General features: G+C 50.6%; 1 pseudogene across 1 annotated transcript in view; it reads left to right on the top strand.

The window, feature by feature from the left end:
- LOC147096234 (zinc-binding protein A33-like) overlaps positions 1 to 14,447 on the top strand; it is a 41,333-nt pseudogene extending 26,886 nt beyond the window's left edge. The window contains exon 6 of the transcript XR_015074873.1: positions 10,721 to 14,447. The product of XR_015074873.1 is annotated as a zinc-binding protein A33-like (transcript). The remainder of the gene's footprint in view (positions 1 to 10,720) is intronic.
- The last annotated feature ends 4,251 nt before the right edge of the window (positions 14,448 to 18,698 follow it).

Here is an 18,698-nt window from a genome sequence, read left to right on the forward strand (position 1 = left end):
GTTGCTGCCGTGCATTTTGCAATGGCACACACTGCAGCCACGGTACGCCAGTGGTGGAGGGAGTGAATGTTTAAGGTGGTGGATGGGGTACCAATCAAGCGGGCTGCTTTGTCCGCGAAGGTGTCGAGCTTCTTGAGTGTTGGAGCTGCACTCAACCAGGCAAGTGGAGAGTATTTCATCACACATCTGACTTGTGCTTTGTAGATGGTGTAATGGCTTTGGGCAGTCAGGAGCCTCTGACTCACTCTTGTTGCCATAGTATTTATGTGGCTGGTCCAGTTATGATTCTGGTCAACGGTGGCACTCTGGATGTTGATGCTGTGGGGATTCCGCGATGGTAATAATGTTGAATATCAAGGGGTGGCGATTAGACGCTCACTTGTTGGAGATAGTCATTGTCTGGCACTTGTGTGGCGCGAATATTACCTGCAACTTACCAGCCCAAGCCTGAATGTCGTCCAGGTCATGCTGCATGCGGGCATGGACTGATTCATTTCCTGAGGAGTTGCGATTGGCGCTGAATACTGTGCATCATCGCTGTGAATATCAGCGAACATCCGATTTCTGACCTTATGATGGAGGGAAGGTCATTGATGAAGGAGCTGCAGATGCCCTGATGATATCCTGGGGCTGTGATGATTGACTTCCAACACCCACAACCATCTTCCTTTGTGCTAGTTATGACTCCAGCCCGTGGAGAGTTTTCCCCCGATTCCCATTGACTTCAGTTTTACTAGGCCTCCTTGATGCCACACTCGGTCAAATGCTGCCTTGATGTCTGGGGTAGTCACTCTCACCTCACCTCTGTAATTCAGCTCCTTTGTCCTTCTTTGGACTAAGGCTGTAATGAGGTCTGGAGCCAACTGGTCCTGGCAGAACCCAAATTGGGCATCAGTAAGCAGAGTATTGGAGTGTAAGTTTTTTATTCATTTATGGGATGTGGGCGTCACTGGCACGGCCAGCATTTATTGCCCATCCCTAATTGCCCTTGAGAAGGTGATGAGCCATTTTCTTGAACCGCTGCAGTCCATGTGGTGAAGGTACTCACACAGTGCTGTTAGGTAGGCGGTTCCAGGATTATGAAGGACCGGCGATATACTCCCAAGTCAGGATGGTATGTGACTTGGAGGGGAACTTGGAGGTGGTGGTGTTCCCATGTGCCTGCTGCCCTTGTCCTTCTAGGTGGAAGAGGTCGCGGGTTTGAGAGGTGCTGCCGATGAACCCTTGGTGAGTTGCTTTACTTCATCTTGTAGATGGAACACACTGCAGCCATGGTACGCCGGTGGTGGAGAGAGTGAATATTTAAGCTGATGGATGGGGAACCAATCAAGCGGGCTGCTTTGTCCTGGCTGGTGTCGAGCTTCTTGAGTGTTATTGGAGCTGCACTCATCCAGGCAAGTGGAGTGTATTCCATCACACTCCTTACTTGTGCCTTGTAGATGGTGGAAATGCCTTGGGGAGTCAGGAGGTGAGACACTCGCTGCAGAATACCTAGCCTCTGACCTGCACTTGCTGCCACAGTATTTATGTGGCTGGTCCAGTTAAGTTTCTGGTTAATGGTGACCCCCAGGATGTTGATGGTGGGGGATCGGTGATGGTAATGCCATTCAATGTCATGGGGAGGTGGTTAGACTCTCGCTTGTTGGAGATAGTCATTGCCTGGCACTTCTATGGCGCGAATGTTACCTGCCACTTATCAGCACAAGCCTGAATGTCGTCCAGGTCTTGTTGCATGCGGGCATGGACTACTTCATTATCTGTGGAGTTGGGAATGGCACCGAACACTGTGCAATCATCAGCGAACATCCCCATTTCTGACCTTATGTTGGAGGGAAGGTCATTGATGAAGCAGCTGAAAATGGTTGGGCCAAGGACACTGCCATGAGGAACTCCTGCAGTGATGTTCTGGGGCTGAGATGATTGACCTTCAACCACCACAACCATCTTCCTTTGTGCTAGGTATGACTCCAGCCAGTGGAGCGTTTTCCCCCTGATTCCCATTGACTTCAGTTTTACTAGGGCTCCTTGATGACAGAATCGTTCAAATGCTGCCTTGATGTCAAGGGCAGTCACTCTCACCTCCCCTCTGGAATTCAGCTCCTTTGACCATGTTTGGACCAAGGCTGTAATGAGGTCAGGAGCCGAATGGTCTTGGCGGAACCCAAACTGGGCATCAGTGAACAGGTTATTAACATAGAAACATAGAAGATAGGAGCAGGAGTAGGCCATTCGGCCCCCTCGAGCCCACTCCGCCATTCAGTGAGATCATGGCTGATCATCCAAATTCAGTACCCTGTCCCTGCTTTCTCCCCATATCCCTTGATCCCTTTAGCCTCAAGAAACATATCCAACTCCTTCTTGAATATATTTAATGAATTGGCCTCAACTGCCTTGTGTGGCATAGAATTCCACAGGTTCACCACTCTCTGGGTGAAGAAATTCCTCCTCATCTCAGTCCTAAATGGCTTACCACTTATCCTTAGACTGTGACCCCTGGTTCTGGACTCCCCCACCATCGGGAACATCCTTCCTCCATCTAGTCTGTCTAGTCCTGTTAGGATTTTATACGTTTCAATGAGATCCCCTCTCATTCTTCTAAACGCTAGCGAATATATGCCTAATCGACCCAATCTCTCCTCATACGTCATTCCTGCCATCCCAGGTATCAGTCTGGTGAATCTTCGCTGCACTCTCTCCATGGCAAGAACATTCCTCCTCAGATAAGGCGACCAAAACTGCACACAATACTCAAGGTGTGGTCTCACCAAGGCCCTGTACAACTGCAGCAAGACATCCTTGCTCCTGTACTCGAATCCCCTCGCTATGAAGGCCAACATACCATTTGCCTTCTTAACCGCCTGCTGCACCTGCATGCTTACCTTCAGCGACTGGTGCACAAGGACACCCAGGTCTCGTTGCACTTCACCTTTTCCCAATCTATTGCCGTTCAGATAATAATTTGTCTTCCTGTTTCTCCCACCGAAGTGGATAACCTCGCATTTATCCACATTATACCCAATCACCCAACCTGTCCAAATCGTACTGGAGTTTCTCTGCATCCTCCTCACAGCACACATGCCCACCCAGCTTTGTGTCTTCTGCAAACTTGGAGATATTACATCTAGTTCCCTTGTCTAGATCATTTATATATATTGTGGATAACTGGGGTCCTAGCACCGATCCCTGCGGTACCCCACTAGTCACTGCCTGCCACTCGGAAAAAGACCCGTTTATTCCAACTCTTTGCTTCCTGTCTGCCAACCTGTTCTCTATCCAAGACAGTACCTTACCCCCAATCCCATGTGCTTTAACTTTACACGCTAATCTCTTATGCGGGACCTTATCGAAAGCCTTCTGAAAGTCCAAAATACACCACATCCACTGGTTCTCCCTTATCTATTCTACCAGTTACATTCTTAAAAAATTCCAGTAGATTAGTCAAGCATGATTTACCTTTTGTAAATCCATGTTGACTTTGTCCGATCCTGTCACTGTTTTCCAAGTGCTCTGCTATTACATCTTTTATAATGGACTCTAGCATTTTCCCCACTACCGATATCAGGCTTACCGATCTATAATTCCCCGTTTTTTCTCTACCACACTTTTTAAATAGTGGGGTTACATTAGCTATCCTCTAATCCATGGGAACTGTTCCAGAGTCTATAGAATTTTGGAAGATGACCAGCAATGCATCTACTATTTCTAGGGCCACTTCCTTAAGTACCCTAGGATGTAGATTATCAGGCTCTGGGGATTTATCGGCCTTCAATCCTATCAATTTCCCCATCAGCATTTCCCTACAAATACTGATTTCATTCAATTCCTCCCTCTCATTAGACCCTATGTTCCCAGGCATCTCTGTGAGGTTATTTGTCTCCCCCTTTGTGAAGACAGAACCAAAGTATGTATTTAATTGGTCTGCCATTTCTTTGTTCCCCATTATAAATTCCCCCGATTCTGACTGCAAGGGACCTATGCTTGACTTCACCAATCTGTTTCTCTTGTTGGTGAGTAAGTGCTGCTTGATAGCACTGTCGATGACACCTTCCATCACTTTGCAGATGATTTAGAGTAGACTGATGGGGCGGTAATTGGCCGGGTTGGATTTGTCCTGCTTTTTGTGGACAGGACATACCTGGGCAGTTTTCCACATTGTCGGATAGATGCCAGTGTTGTAGCTGTACTGGAACAACTTGGCCAGAGGCACGGCTAGTTCTAGAGCACAAGTCTTTAGCACAATAGCCGGGATGTTGTCGGGGCCCATAGCCTTTGCTGTATCCAGTGCACTCAGCCATTTCTTGATATCACGTGGAGTGAATCGAATTGGCTGAAGAATGGCTTCTGTGATGGTGGGGACCTGGGGAATAGTCTGATATGGATCATCCACTCGGCACTTCTGGCTGAAGTTGGTTGCAAACGCATCAGCCTTGTCTTTTGCACTCACGTGCTGGGCTCCACCATCATTGAGGATGGGGATATTCTTGGAACCTCCTCCTTCCGGTAGTGTTTAATGGTGGACCAGCATACACGACTGGATGTGGCAGGACTGCAGAGCTTTGATCTGATCCGTTTATTGTGTGATCACTTAGCCCTGTCTATAGCATGCTGCTTCCGCTTTTTAGCATGCATGTATTCTTGTGTTGCAGCTTCCCCAGGTTGGCACCTCATTTTCAGGTAGGCCTGGTGCTGCTCCTGGCATGCTCTTCTACACTCGTTGTACCAGGGTTGGTCCCCTGGATTGGTGGAAATGGTAGAGTGAGGGATATGTCGGGCCACGAGGTTACAGATTGTGGTGCAATACAATTCTGCTGCTGCTGATGGCCCACAGCGCCTCATGGATGCCCAGTTTTGAGCTGCTAGATCTGCTCTGAATCTATCCCATTTAGCACGGTGGTAGTGCCACACAACACGACGGAGGGTGTTCTCAGTGTGAGGATGGGACTTTGTCTCCACAAAGACTGTGCGGTGGTCACTGCTGCCAATACTGTCATGGACAGATGCATCTGCGACAGATAGATTGGGGAGGATGAGGTGGAGCAGGTTTTTCCCTCTTTTTGGTTCACTCACCACCTGTCGAAGGCCCATACTGGCAGTTATGTCCTTCAGGACTCGGCCAGCTCGGTCAGTGGTGGTGCTACCGAGCCACTCTTGGTGATGGACATTGAAGTCCTCCACCCAGAGTACATTCTGTGCCCTTGCTACTTTCAGTGCTTCTTCCAAGTGGTGTTCAATATGGAGGAGAACTGATTCATCAGCTGAGGGAGGGCGGTAGGTGTTAATCAGCAGGAGGTTTCCTTGACCATGCTTTACCTAAAGCCATGAAATTTCATGGGGTCCGGAGTCAATATTGAGGACACCCAGCCCACTCCTCCTACACTGTATACCACTGTGCCGCCACTCCTGGTGGGTCTGTCCTGCTGGTGGGACAGGATCTGCCCAGGGATGGTGATGCAGGAGTTTGGGACAGTGGCTGAAAGGTATGATTCTGTGAGTATGAGTATTTCAGGCTGTTGCTTGTCTTGTCTGTGGAACAGCTCTCCCAATATTGGCACAAGTCCCCAGATGTTGGTGAGGAGGACTTTGCAGGGTCGACTGGGACATTGTCATGTCCGTAGCCGGTATCGATGTCAATGCTGGGTGGTTCAAGCGGTTTTATCTGGGGTATTTATGGCAATACTGAAGGAATATGTCTGCACGGGTTGAGATACGGCCCTTGCTTTTAGCCTTTGTTTTTATAATTCACTGCGGATGTTCTAACATTTCAGCACAATGGTAATTACACCTGACCTTGGTTCCCAGGCTAACTGCAGTCTATTCGACCATGGCAATCTCTTTCTCACCCCAGGCTGTCTGGTTACAGCTTCCTCACAGACTTTTAAGCATAAGAAAAAGGGTTACATGTTACACATCATTCAGGTTGTCATTACATACAGTTGATGATTACAAACGTCTACATTTAATCCTTACACACGATTATGGATCTCTTACTGACGATTATAAGATATTATTGTTTATAAGATATTAAAACAAGAATTCAAAAAAAAACAACGAACATGTAATTCATAACAATCTTACAGTCCCTGCCTCGTATCTCAGTCTCTGGAATTACATTAATTCTCTCAGCTTTTCTCACAGGCTGACTGTCGCTTTGCTAACAAGGCTTGTTAAAGTCTGCACCTTTAATATTTGGTCAAGCAGGCCCAAGGCCTCCTTCTTCCATTTTGAAATCTAACCGGGTCTACCCAAGGCATATTACACTGGTTTATAAACATGATTATTCAAGAATCGGCGAGCATTGACTAACAGTTACATAATACCAACCTAAACCTACAACTAATAATATTTATTTCATTTCGTCCATGTTAGCTAGTGAGAATCTGAAATGGGGATTTCTCAGGATTCTTACACTGGTACAGACAGATACTCACTGGAGGACTTATCAGCAACAATTGTAAGCATGTAGCTCTCATCTCCTTACGCTGCTCGAAGCTCGAAGTCCAAGTCCCTCTGAGCTTTTGGGGGTTGTTCCATTTATCGACTCCGCCCATAAAACTGGCCCCGCCGCCAGATCGGGATAATGAGCATGGCGAGTTTCCGCTGATTGTACCCGATTGAGGAAGCTCTTCAAATTGAAACTATTTTTAGGGGCACAGGCACTAGTAGGCACGTTTTAACAGTTTTTAAATATTAAAAAATATTTAACTTACGAAGAAACCGACTAGTGTACAACAGTGAAACTAGTAAATGGTTCAGTACAGTTTTAAATTCATTTTCAGTGATTTGAAAGCAGACTACTCACAGGTGGAGGATTAGACACTCTTAATAAAATGCTTATTTTTTGTCATCATAGAATGATACAGAACAAAAGGAGGCCATTCGGCCCATCTTTGGTAGAGCTATCCTATTAATCCCAGTCCCCTGCTCTTTCCCCACAGCCTTGTGATGTTTTTCCCTTGAACTATTTATCCAATACTCTTTGGAACGTTACTATTGAATCTGCTTCCACCGCCCTTTCAGGCAGCGCGTTCCAGATCACAACAACTCGCTGTGAAAAAATGTTTCCTCATGTCGCCTCTGGTTCTTTGGCCAATCACCTTCAATCTGTGTCCTCTGGTTACCAACCCTTCTGACATTCGAAACAGTTTCTCCTTATTTACTCTATCAAAAGCATTCATGATATTGAACACGTCTGTCAAATCTCCTCTTAACCTTCTCTGCTCTAAGGAGAACAACCCCAGTTTCTCCACATAACTGAAGTCCCTCATCCCTGGTACCATTCTACTAAATTTCTCCTGCACCCTGTCCAAGGCCTTGACATCCTTCCTAAAGTGCGGTGCCCAGAATTGAACACAATCCTGCAGCTGAGGCCTAACCAGTGTTTTATAAAGGTTTAGCATAACCTCCTTGCTTTTGTACTCTATTCCTGTATTAATAAAGCCAAGGATCCCATTTTTTTAACAGCCTTCTCAACTTGTCCTGCCACTTTCAAAGATTTATGTACCTACACCCCCAGGGGTCTCTTTGTTCCTGCACACCTTTAAAATTGTACCATTGAGATCATATTGCCTCTCCTCATTCTTCCTACCAAAATATCACTAAACACTAATCTGCATTAAATTTTGTCTATCATTTGTCTGACCGTTTCTTCAGTCTGTCTATGTCCTTCTGAAGTCTGTTGCTATCCTCCTCATTATTTACAACATTTACGAGTTTCATATCGTCTGAAAACTTTGAAATGATGCCTTGTATACCCAAGTCCAGGTCATTAATAGATATCAAAAGGAGCAGTGGTCCTAATAAGGATCCAGGGATCACCACTATACTTCCCTCCAGTCTAAAAAACAACCATTCACCACGACTCGCTACTTTCTGCCCTTTAATCCTGTGGGCTTTCATTTTGATAACAAGTCTCTTATGTGGTACCTTGTTTTGAAAGTCTATATACACCACATCCACCTCACTACCTTCACCAACTCTCCCCGTTACTTCATCAAAGAACTCGGTCACGTTAGTCAAACAACATTTGCCTTTAACAAATCCGTGCTGACTTTCATTTACTCGCCCATACTTTCCCAAACGCTGATTAATTTTGTCCCAGATTATTGTCTCTACAACTTTCCCCACCACCGACGTTAGGCTGACTGGCCTGTAGTTGCCAGGTTTAGCCCTCTCCCCTTTTTAAAAGAGCGGGTAACATTTGCAATCCTCCGGTCCTCTGGCACCACCCCCAGATCTAAGGAGCATTGGAAGATTGTGGCCAGAGCCTCTGCAATTTCCACCCTTACTTCCCCCAGTAACATAGGATGAATCCCATCCAGACCGGGGACTTTTCTACTTTGAGGAACACACATACACACATCGACCCATATACACCCAGTCCCACAGAGCGACTTTCCTCAGTGAGTAATCTGGTAAGGAGTATGGAATGTGTTCAACCCCCAGGTATTTTAACCCCAGTTTGTGGTGCATTAAACTGGGAACAGTATTTAGTTGTACATTGAGGCTCCAGTTCCAGCTTTTGTTCATTTTAGTATTTATATCCCCACAAAATCCCAGAGTGCGGAGGCGGGTGTAATGTTTGATATTTTCAGAAGCTGTAACCTCCCTCCCTGGAAGTCCCGGTGTTTTCTGCTGTTGTCAGATCCTCGTTTCCTCCCCTCAGGGCGGCTCTTTTCTCAAGTTAAGAAACAAGAAATCAGTCAGAAAGGGGGAGGTCGGTGAGAACATCTCTCCCCGATCCCCGGCCAGTCTCTCCCCCCGATCCCCAGCCAGTCTCTCCCCCCGATCCCCGGCCAGTCTCTCCCCGATCCCCGGCCAGTCTCTCCCCCCGATCCCCAGCCAGTCTCTCCCCCCGATCCCCGGCCAGTCTCTCCCCCCGATCCCCGGCCAGTCTCTTCCCCCCCGATCCCCGGCCAGTCTCTCCCCCCGATCCCCAGCCAGTCTCTCCCCCGATCCCCAGCCAGTCTCTTCCCCCCCGATCCCCGGCCAGTCTCTCCCCCCGATCCCCGGCCAGTCTCTTCCCCCCCGATCCCCGGCCAGTCTCTCCCCCCGATACCCAGCCAGTCTCTCCCCCCGATCCCCGGCCAGTCTCTCCCCCCCGATCCCCGGCCAGTCTCTCCCCCCCGATCCCCGGCCAGTCTCTCCCCCCGATCCCCGGCCAGTCTCTCCCCCCCGATCCCCGGCCAGTCTCTCCCCCCGATCCCCGGCCAGTCTCTTCCCCCCCGATCCCCAGCCAGTCTCTCCCCACCGATCCCCGGCCAGTCTCTCCCCCCCGATCCCCGGCCAGTCTCTCCCCCCGATCCCCGGCCAGTCTCTCCCCCCGATCCCCAGCCAGTCTCTCCCCCCGATCCCCGGCCAGTCTCTCCCCCCGATCCCCGGCCAGTCTCTTCCCCCCCCGATCCCCGGCCAGTCTCTCCCCCCGATCCCCGGCCAGTCTCTCCCCCCCGATCCCCGGCCAGTCTCTCCCCCCGATCCCCGGCCAGTCTCTCTCCCCCGATCCCCGGCCAGTCTCCCCCACCCCCCCCCCGATCCCCGGCCACTCTCTCCCCCTGATCCCCGGCCAGTCTCTCCCCCCCCCGATCCCCGGCCAGTCTCTCCCCCCCCGATCCCCGGCCAGTCTCTCCCCCCCCGATCCCCGGCCAGTCTCTCCCCCCGATCCCCGGCCAGTCTCTCCCCCCGAACCCCGGCCAGTCTCCCCCCGCTCCCCCCCCCCGATCCCCGGCCAGTCTCTCCCCCCGATCCCCGGCCAGTCTCTCCCCCGATCCCCGGCCAGTCTCTCCCCCCGATCCCCGGCCAGTCCCTCCCCCCGATCCCCGGCCAGTCTCTCCCCCCGATCCCCGGCCAGTCTCTCCCCCCGATCCCCGGCCAGTCTCTCCCCCCCGATCCCCGGCCAGTCTCTCCCCCCGATCCCCGGCCAGTCTCTCCCCCCGATCCCCGGCCAGTCTCTCCCCCCGATCCCCGGCCAGTCTCTCCCCCCGATCCCCGGCCAGTCTCTCCCCCCGATCCCCGGCCAGTCTCTCCCCCCGATCCCCGGCCAGTCTCTCCCCCCGATCCCCGGCCAGTCTCTCCCCCCGATCCCCGGCCAGTCTCTTCACCCCCCCGCCGATCCCCGGCCAGTATCTCCCCCCGATCCCCGGCCAGTCTCTTTCCCCCCCACCCCCCCGATCCCCGGCCAGTCTCTCCCCCCGATCCCCGGCCAGTCTCTCCCCCCGATCCCCGGCCAGTCTCTTTCCCCCCCCCCCCCGATCCCCGGCCAGTCTCTCCCCCCGATCCCCGGCCAGTCTCTCCCCCGATCCCCGGCCAGTCTTTTCCCCCCGATCCCCAGCCAGTCTCTCCCCCCGATCCCCGGCCAGTCACTCCCCCCGATCCCCGGCCAGTCTCTTTCCCCCCCCCCCGATCCCCGGCCAGTCACTCCCCCCGATCCCCGGCCAGTCTCTTTCCCCCCCCCCCCGATCCCCGGCCAGTCTCTCCCCCCGATCCCCGACCAGTCTCTCCCCCCGATCCCCGGCCAGTCTCTCCCCCCGATCCCCGGCCAGTCTCTCCCCCCGATCCCCGGCCAGTCTCTCCCCCCGATCCCCACCCCACCACCCCCCCCGATCCCCGGCCAGTCTCTCCCCCCGATCCCCAGCCAGTCTCTCCACCACCCCCCCCCCCCCCGATCCCTGGCCAGTCTCTCTCTAATCCCGGGTGAATCTCTCTAATTCTCTGCTTTTTCTCCCAGTCTCTGTGACCCTGGATGTGGAAACAGCGAGTCCACGGCTCGAGGTGTCTGAGGATCTGAAGAGTGTGAGACTGACCCGGACCGAGAGGAATCTCCCTGACACCGGGAAGAGGTTTACAGGCAGGTTCTGTGTGCTGGGATCGGAGGGATTCACATCGGGGAGACATTATTGGGAGGTGGAGGTGGCGGGGAATCGGAGCTGGATTCTGGGAGTAGCCGCAGAGTCTGTGGAGAGGAAGAGTCAGTTCACAGTGAGCCCGGAGACTGGAGTCTGGGCCATCAGGCGGGCTGGTGATGTGTTTAATGTAATCTCCTCCCCTCAATCCCGTCTCCTCGCCGGTCCGATCCCCGGGAAGGTGGGAGTTTATCTCAGTTATGAGTCCAGGACAGTTTCATTTTACAGCGCGGACACCATGTCCCATCTCCACACCTTCACTGGGAATAAATTCACCGGGAAACTTTATCCTTTCTTTGAGACTTGTGATGTGAACAAGTGGCTGAGAATCTGATCCGGGTCTGTAAAAGGGGCGGGGCCTCGGGCCGGACCGCATCATCCATGACATCACAGTGATTTGACACCCGCGCCATTCGGGTCAGGAGCAGAGGTCAAGGGTCAGGAGTTGGAAAATATAATTTCCAAATTACACATTGTAAAATCCCAATGAGACTAAATACAACCAATAAAAATATAAAATGTCAGATGAAGAAAGAAAGACTTGCATTTCTATAGCACCTTTCATGACCACCGGGCTTCCCAAAGCACTTTACAGCCAATGAAGTACTTTTTGGATTGTAGTCCCTGTTGTAATGTGGGAAACACGGCAGCCAATTAGCGCACAGCAAGCTCCCACAGACAGCAATGTGATAATGACCAGATAATCTGTTTTTGTTATGCTAATTGAGGGATAATTTTGGCCAAGGCACGGGGATAACTCCCTTGCTCTTCTTCGAAATAGTGACTTGGGATCTTTTACATCCACCTGAGAGAACAGACCGGGACTCGGCTTAACATCTCATCCAAAAGGCAGCACCTCTGACAGTGCGGCACTCGCTCTACTACAATAGAGTGTCAGCTGAGATTTTTGTGCTGAAGCGGGACTTGAACCCATAACCTTCTGACAAAGAGGTGAATGTACTAACCACTGAGCCATGGCTGACACTGTAATAAAAACAAAGATTAAAATACAAAGTAAAACCGACAGCAACTCCATCCCAGCCCTTTCTCGTCACTGCCCCATTCTGTTGTATTTAACAGCAGGTAAAAGTTGTGCTCTGAAAATGAGGACATTCCTCACTTAAACAGCACCATTAGTGATGAGAAATACACGAACTATCTCTCTTCAAGAAGACGGGGAGTTTGCAAATCTTCAGTTTAAAGGGCTGAATGTTCACTTTTACTGCCGTAAAACGGGCGGCCGATCCGCTAACGCTTGTTGTGGTAAAAGTGAAAATTCACCCCAGAGTGTTTGACGTTCCCCTGCAGTTGATTGTAGTGCCACTTTCAGCCAGGAGATGGTGATGGCGAGCTGTACAAAGCGCTGTAAAGTTTTACAGTGCAGTATCACCACCTGCTGGTGGAAACCGGTACTGAGGGAATATCAAAAACAGCAAATGCTGAAACACTCGGCTGATCAGACAATTCAGGCAGGACCTTCCTTCAGAACTGAAAGATAATAGGATCAGAAAAAAGGGAAAACAAACATGAGCCAGAACTTCCCACTTCCGTGCTCCTGACACACACCGAGTCGGGAAAATCCGCATTCCCGGTCTATCCAATGTTCAAAAAAGCACAGGTTGGGATTGTGGAATTTCCCAATATGGGCTCTTGCTGTGTGTCAGGAGAGCGGAACTCCAAAATCTGGGCCTGTATTCCGAGTACAGAGAGAAGATTCATCAGTTAAAAAATCTCTGAAGTGGGTGCTGAAGACATGGAATTTATTTCCCGAGGTTGCCTGGGAGATACTTTGGTCAAAAGTGAATGGAAACTAGTTACTGGATTATCCTAGGCAGTGCCCTAGGTATGTGTCAGACCGTTACTTCACCCCTTGGTCCTGGATTTGAATCAAACAACAGCAATACATTGCATTTATATAGCACCTTAAACATAGTAAAATGACCCAAGGCGTTTCAAACGAACGTTATCAAACCGAATTTGACACTGAGCCACATAAGGAGCTTGGTCAAAGAGGTAGGTTTAATGGAGTTTCTTAAAGGAGGAGCGAGAGGTAGAGAGGCGGAGAGGTTTAAGAAGGAAATTCCAGAGTTTTAGGCCAAGGCTGCTGAAGACACGGCCGCCAATGGTGGAGCGATGAAAACCGGGGATGCGCAAGAGGCCAGAACTGGAGGAGCACAGAGATGTCGGAGGGTTGTACGACTGCAGGAGGTTAGGGAGAAAGGGAGGGGCGAGGCCTTGGAGGGATTTGAAAACAAGGACAATAATTTTAATATCGAGGCATTGTCAGACCGGGAGCCAATGTAGGTGAGTGAGCACAGGGGCGAAGGGTGAACCGGATCTGCCGACTACACGGTGCAGCTGTGCCCAGGCTCCTTAGTGCCAGGGTCTGGGAGCCCACTCGGTGTAACTAAAAACCCAGTAGAGTCTGAATGTTGTGGGTTCAAGACCCTTGCCGAGTACATAACATGAGCTGACACTCCAGTGCAATAATGAAGGAATCAGAAGGAAAGAGCTTGCATTCATATAGGTCCTGCACAACTGCAAGACATCCCAAAACACTTCACAGCCAATAAATTATTTTTGAAGTGCAGTCACTGTTATTTAGATGTACCATCTTTAGGTTGAGGTGTTAGAGGCCCTGTCTACCTGTTCAACTGGATGTTAAAGATCACGAGACATTATTCAAATAAAGGCAGGCAGGTTACCCATGTCCTGGCCAACATTCCTTCTGCAATCAGTTGAGGGATCAGGAGGAGTTGGGCAATGGAACATGCACTTATTTACTGTACGTCGACCTTTCCCTTTCATCATTGTAAAGACCTCTATCAGGTATCCGTAGGAGTGTGTGATTTAGTAAATATTAAGATTTTATAACCATTTTAATACTATAATATGTGAAATTGTATGTTAAATACCTAAAAAACCTGTACAAAATGGTGAATGGCTGAGAGCAAAGCAGGATGGGAAATTATGCCAACCTGACTAAAAACCTCTGTTTTAAATGACTGAAGTAATGGAATGTGGTGCTGAATAAACACGGAGACTGACAGAGACATAGGATTCAGTAATGTTACGGAAAAGTGATAAGAGCTAGAGAAAAGAGATAGGAGTTGGAGACATCCTTCATTTTAGAAACTGCAGAATAGTCAAACTGTTTAGAAAACACCTCAAGGATATTCTGTATAATGAAATTCTTAGATAAGGGGATTTTGTTATGCACAGAAAGAGTCTTGAGTGATTAACGAGGTTATAAAATGATTGGCAAGGAGAGGAGGGACATTTACTAGGTGTAAGAGAGCTAATTACTGCCAGGTAGGTAAAATGGGAGAAGAAGGGTATAAAAATGCAGATATTGAACACTGAAAGCAGCATGAAGCCACAGGAGGAAGAAGAAGCTTCAGTCAACAGAACACAGCAAGAGAATAAAGAGAGACAGTCACTCGGAGCAATGCCGGGGTTCGATGAACAGACTGCGACTATCTTCTTGTTCAGTGTTACTTCTTTGTACAGGATGTTTAATGATTAATAAACCTGTTTTACTGATACACAATATACCTGTACCCAGTGTGGTTTGTGCAGTCACGGACAAATTATTCTAAATAGCTTTTAAAAGCTACATCACCCCTCAGTCTTCTCTTATCTAGAGAAAAGAGCCCCAGCCTGGGTGCTCTCCAGTGACTCCTCCTGCTGGACGTGGCCATCAGGTGAGGACACAACTGAGCTCAGCTCTGCTGTTCCCGAGACTGGAGTTAGTGCCTTCAGGAAAAGAAGCGAGGAAATTGAGGTTTGAGGGACTTCTACAAAGAAAGCCACATTATAAAAAGGCGATTGGCTGTGCTGGTGCTCAGCTCACTGTGCCACGGTGCTCGCTGCACTCCACACATGGTGATCTCCCAGTCTGAGCTGTGCTGCCCTATAAGCTGGAGGGAAATCTCTTTTACAGTCCTCAGTGCATTGAGAAATATTGTGGTTTCCTACTTATTTTGTTCATGAGGAACCTCTGTCACTGTAGTGTGGCAAATTTAGTTGCCGCCTTTTCCCCCGCCCCTCCAGTGCCACACATCTGTTCCCAGCTGCTGAGGCTCACTGGCAAACTGTTCCTACCGGATATAAAACACAAAGTGCCGGCAGTGCATGGCAGGCCAGTCAGTATCTGTAAAGAGAAAAGAGCCGATTGATGGTTTGAATGTGAACCTTTTCATCAGAACTTGTGATGAGGCGTTATACACCTGAAACAGCTTTTCCAATTCAGGTTTATTGTATTAGTAGATTTTGTTTTTTATATTATTGTTCACACCATGTCTCTGCTAATACGGAAATGTAACCTGCTTTGAGCAGGTACAGAAGAGAGCACCTTTGTTTCATTTCTTTACCTCCCTGCCTGTGCTGGGACGTGTCTTGGTTCTGATGTGAGCACCCTGCTTCTGCTGGGATGCCGATTGCCTCTGCTGTGTGCTTCATGCATCTGCTGGAATACACCCTGGTTCTGCTGGGAAACTCCATGCCCCTGTGTGATTGATGCTCCTTTCCTCTCTTCTTTACCTGCCTCTGTTGGCCTGAGTAAGATCTGGATCTCAATGTGTGGCCAACAACAGTGCCCGTGAACTTTCTTCCACTACATCTGTGATGAAATATTCCATTCATCACTGCCTGTGACTGTGGTTGGTTTCAGGTTCCCCCTTACCATTGTATTGCCTGTGACTGTGGTTGGTTTCAGGTTTCTCCTCACCATTGTATTGTGTATTGGAATGTATGGAATGTGTTGTGTGTAGGGCTCCGCCCATACCTGGCCTCTATGTAAGCCAGCTCAGTCTGGCCTCACAGCCAGTACTGCAGACCTCCAGGGAAGATACCTCTCTCCACTGTTATCTTCTAAATTAATAAAAGCCTTGTTTTGTTTCGCTAACATCGAGTCTCGGGATTATTGAGGCACATCAATTTTATTAACTTATTTTTCAACACAGTGGATCAACTCCTGAAACCCAAACGTTTGGATTTGGATCAGCATGCTCCGGACGCATCAGCATGCTTCGGACACTGGTTTATGTGTATGGAATTCTTCCTGGACAATTCCGCAGCCGTCAAAGACGCTACGAGTATGAAACTCGGAATTCTGCGGAATTGGGTAAGCCACCGGGTTTACCCCCTCATCCAAGACGCCGACACGTACCTGGCCGCCTGCGACATCTTAAAGGCACATTACCAGCAGCCTACGAATGAGGTGTATGCTAGGCATCTGCTCGCCACTCGCGCACAGCGACCTGGGGAATCGGTGGAGGAGTTCCTAGGCACCCTGAAAATGCTTGGCAAAGACTGCAAGTGCCGAGATGTAAAAGCCGCAGTGTACACCGACGAGCTTGTTCGCGATGCCTTTATCACAGGCCTCAGCTCCACTTACATCCGGCAAAGACTGCTGGAAAAAACGGGATTGGACCTGAAACAGGCTGCGGACACCGCGCGATCCCTGGATGTGGCCCAGAGAAACTCGGACACCTACTCTTCAGCTCACGCCGTCCACGCCACCACGTGTGCACCAAGGGCGCCGCCATCTTGGAAGGCATCTTCCCCGCCCAGCAGCCCGACACCGTCGGGGCCCCGCTCTCCCCCCAGAAGCCCTACGACAGCCGCGACGCGTCGGGGACCCAACTGCTACTTCTGCGGGCAGCCAAAGCACACCAGAAACCTGTGCCCGGCGAAAGGCACCACCTGCTTTAAGTGCGGTAAGAAGGGGCACTTTGGGAAGGTGTGCAGAGGGAACCCCGCTGGAAAACCAAAACCCGCCACCGCCGCGTGTGCGCCGTGGGAGCGGCCATCTTGGACACCATCTTGCCCGACCTCGTGGGGTCCGCCATCTTGTGAGCAGACAGCGTGGACGCCATCTTGTCTCGATCAGGGCCCTACAGTGGCATCGGTCACAGTGGACCAGACCAGGCCCCACCCGCTATCCAAATCAATGGTGGACATCGAGGTAAACGGGTGCGGGGTTAAATGTTTAATTGACAGTGGAAGCACGGAGAGTTTTATCCACCCGGAACTGGCACGACAACTCTCCCTAAAGGTGGTCCCTACTCGGGGTACCATTTCTATGGCTGATAAAACCCAGACATCGACCATTCTGGGTTACTGCACGGTACAATTGTCCGTTAACGGGACTGTATACGATAATTTTAAAGTATTAATCATGAAGAATCTATGCGCGAGCGTGATCTTGGGCCTGGATTTCCAGTGCAACCACCAAAGCATCACGCTCAAGTACGGTGGGTCCCAGCCGCCCCTCACAGTGTGCGGTCTGGCTACCCTGAAGGTAAAGCCACCTTCGCTATTCGCGAACCTTACCCCTAACTGCCGGCCAATAGCGACCAAAAGCAGGAGGTACAGCTGGGAGGACAGGCAGTTTATCGCAACCGAGGTAGACAGGCTCCTGAAAGAGCGCATTATTGAATGCAGCAATAGCCCGTGGCGCGCCCAAGTGGTGGTGGTAAGGGGTAGCGAGAAGAAACGGATGGTGATCGACTATAGCCAAACGATCAACAGGTACACCCAACTAGACGCCTACCCGCTACCCCGCATATCAGAAATGGTGAACCAAATCGCCCAATACCGGGTGTTCTCCACCATCGACCTCAAGTCAGCGTACCACCAGCTCCCTATCAGACCAGAGGACCGCCCGTACACCGCCTTCGAGGCGAACGGACGCCTCTACCAATTGCTCAGAGTCCCCTTTGGGGTGACGAATGGGGTCTCGGTCTTCCAGAGGGAGATGGATCGCATGGTCGATGACCACCACTTGCAGGCAACCTTCCCCTACCTCGACAACATCACCATCTGCGGTCACAACCAGCAGGATCACGACTCGAACCTCGAGAGGTTCCTGAAAACCGCACAAAAACTCAACCTCACCTACAACGAGGACAAGTGCGTTTTCAACACCACGCGCCTCTGCATACTAGGCAGCGTGGTGGAGAATGGGGAAATCGGACCAGACCCCGACCGATTGCGCCCCCTACGGGAGCTGCCCCTGCCCAACACTCCCAAAGCCCTGAAAAGGTGCCTGGGGTTATTTTCTTATTATTCCCAATGGGTCCCCAACTACTCCGACAAAGCCCGCCCCCTCTTGAAAGCATCCTCTTTTCCACTCTCTGCTGAGGCCCACGCCGCCTTCAAAAGCATTAAGCAGGATATTGAGCGGGCCACGCTACAGGCAGTGGACGAGAACACTCCATTTCAAGTGGAAAGTGATGCGTCTGACTTTGCCTTGGCGGCCACCCTCAACCAGGCGGGGCGGCCCGTAGCTTTCTTCTCGAGGACCCTCCAAGGGCCCGAGATCAGACACTCCTCCGTGGAAAAGGAGGCCCAAGCCATCGTGGAGGCAGTGCGCCACTGGCGCCACTACCTAGCCGGCAAACGCTTCACCCTACTTACCGACCAGCGGTCGGTAGCGTTTATGTTCAATAATAAACAGAGGGGGAAGATCAAAAATGATAAGATTCTTAGGTGGTGGATCGAGCACTCCACCTTCGAGTATGACATCATTTACCGGCCAGGGGCCCTTAACGAATCCCCAGATGCCCTCTCACGAGGGATGTGTGCCAGCGCCACCGGGGATCGGCTACAGACCCTCCACAACGACCTCTGCCACCCAGGGGTCACGCGGCTGTTCCACTTCATAAAGTCCCGCAACTTACCCTACTCGATTGAGGAAGTTCGGTCTCTGACCAGGAACTGCCGCACTTGCGCTGAGTGCAAGCCTCGGTTCTACCACCCTGATAGAGCCCACTTAATCAAAGCTACACGGCCCTTTGA

The sequence above is a fragment of the Somniosus microcephalus genome, unplaced genomic scaffold, assembly GCF_052327205.1.
Source record: "Somniosus microcephalus isolate GS21.2 unplaced genomic scaffold, FLI_Smic_1.0 unresolved_chr1, whole genome shotgun sequence".
NCBI lineage: Eukaryota > Metazoa > Chordata > Chondrichthyes > Squaliformes > Somniosidae > Somniosus > Somniosus microcephalus.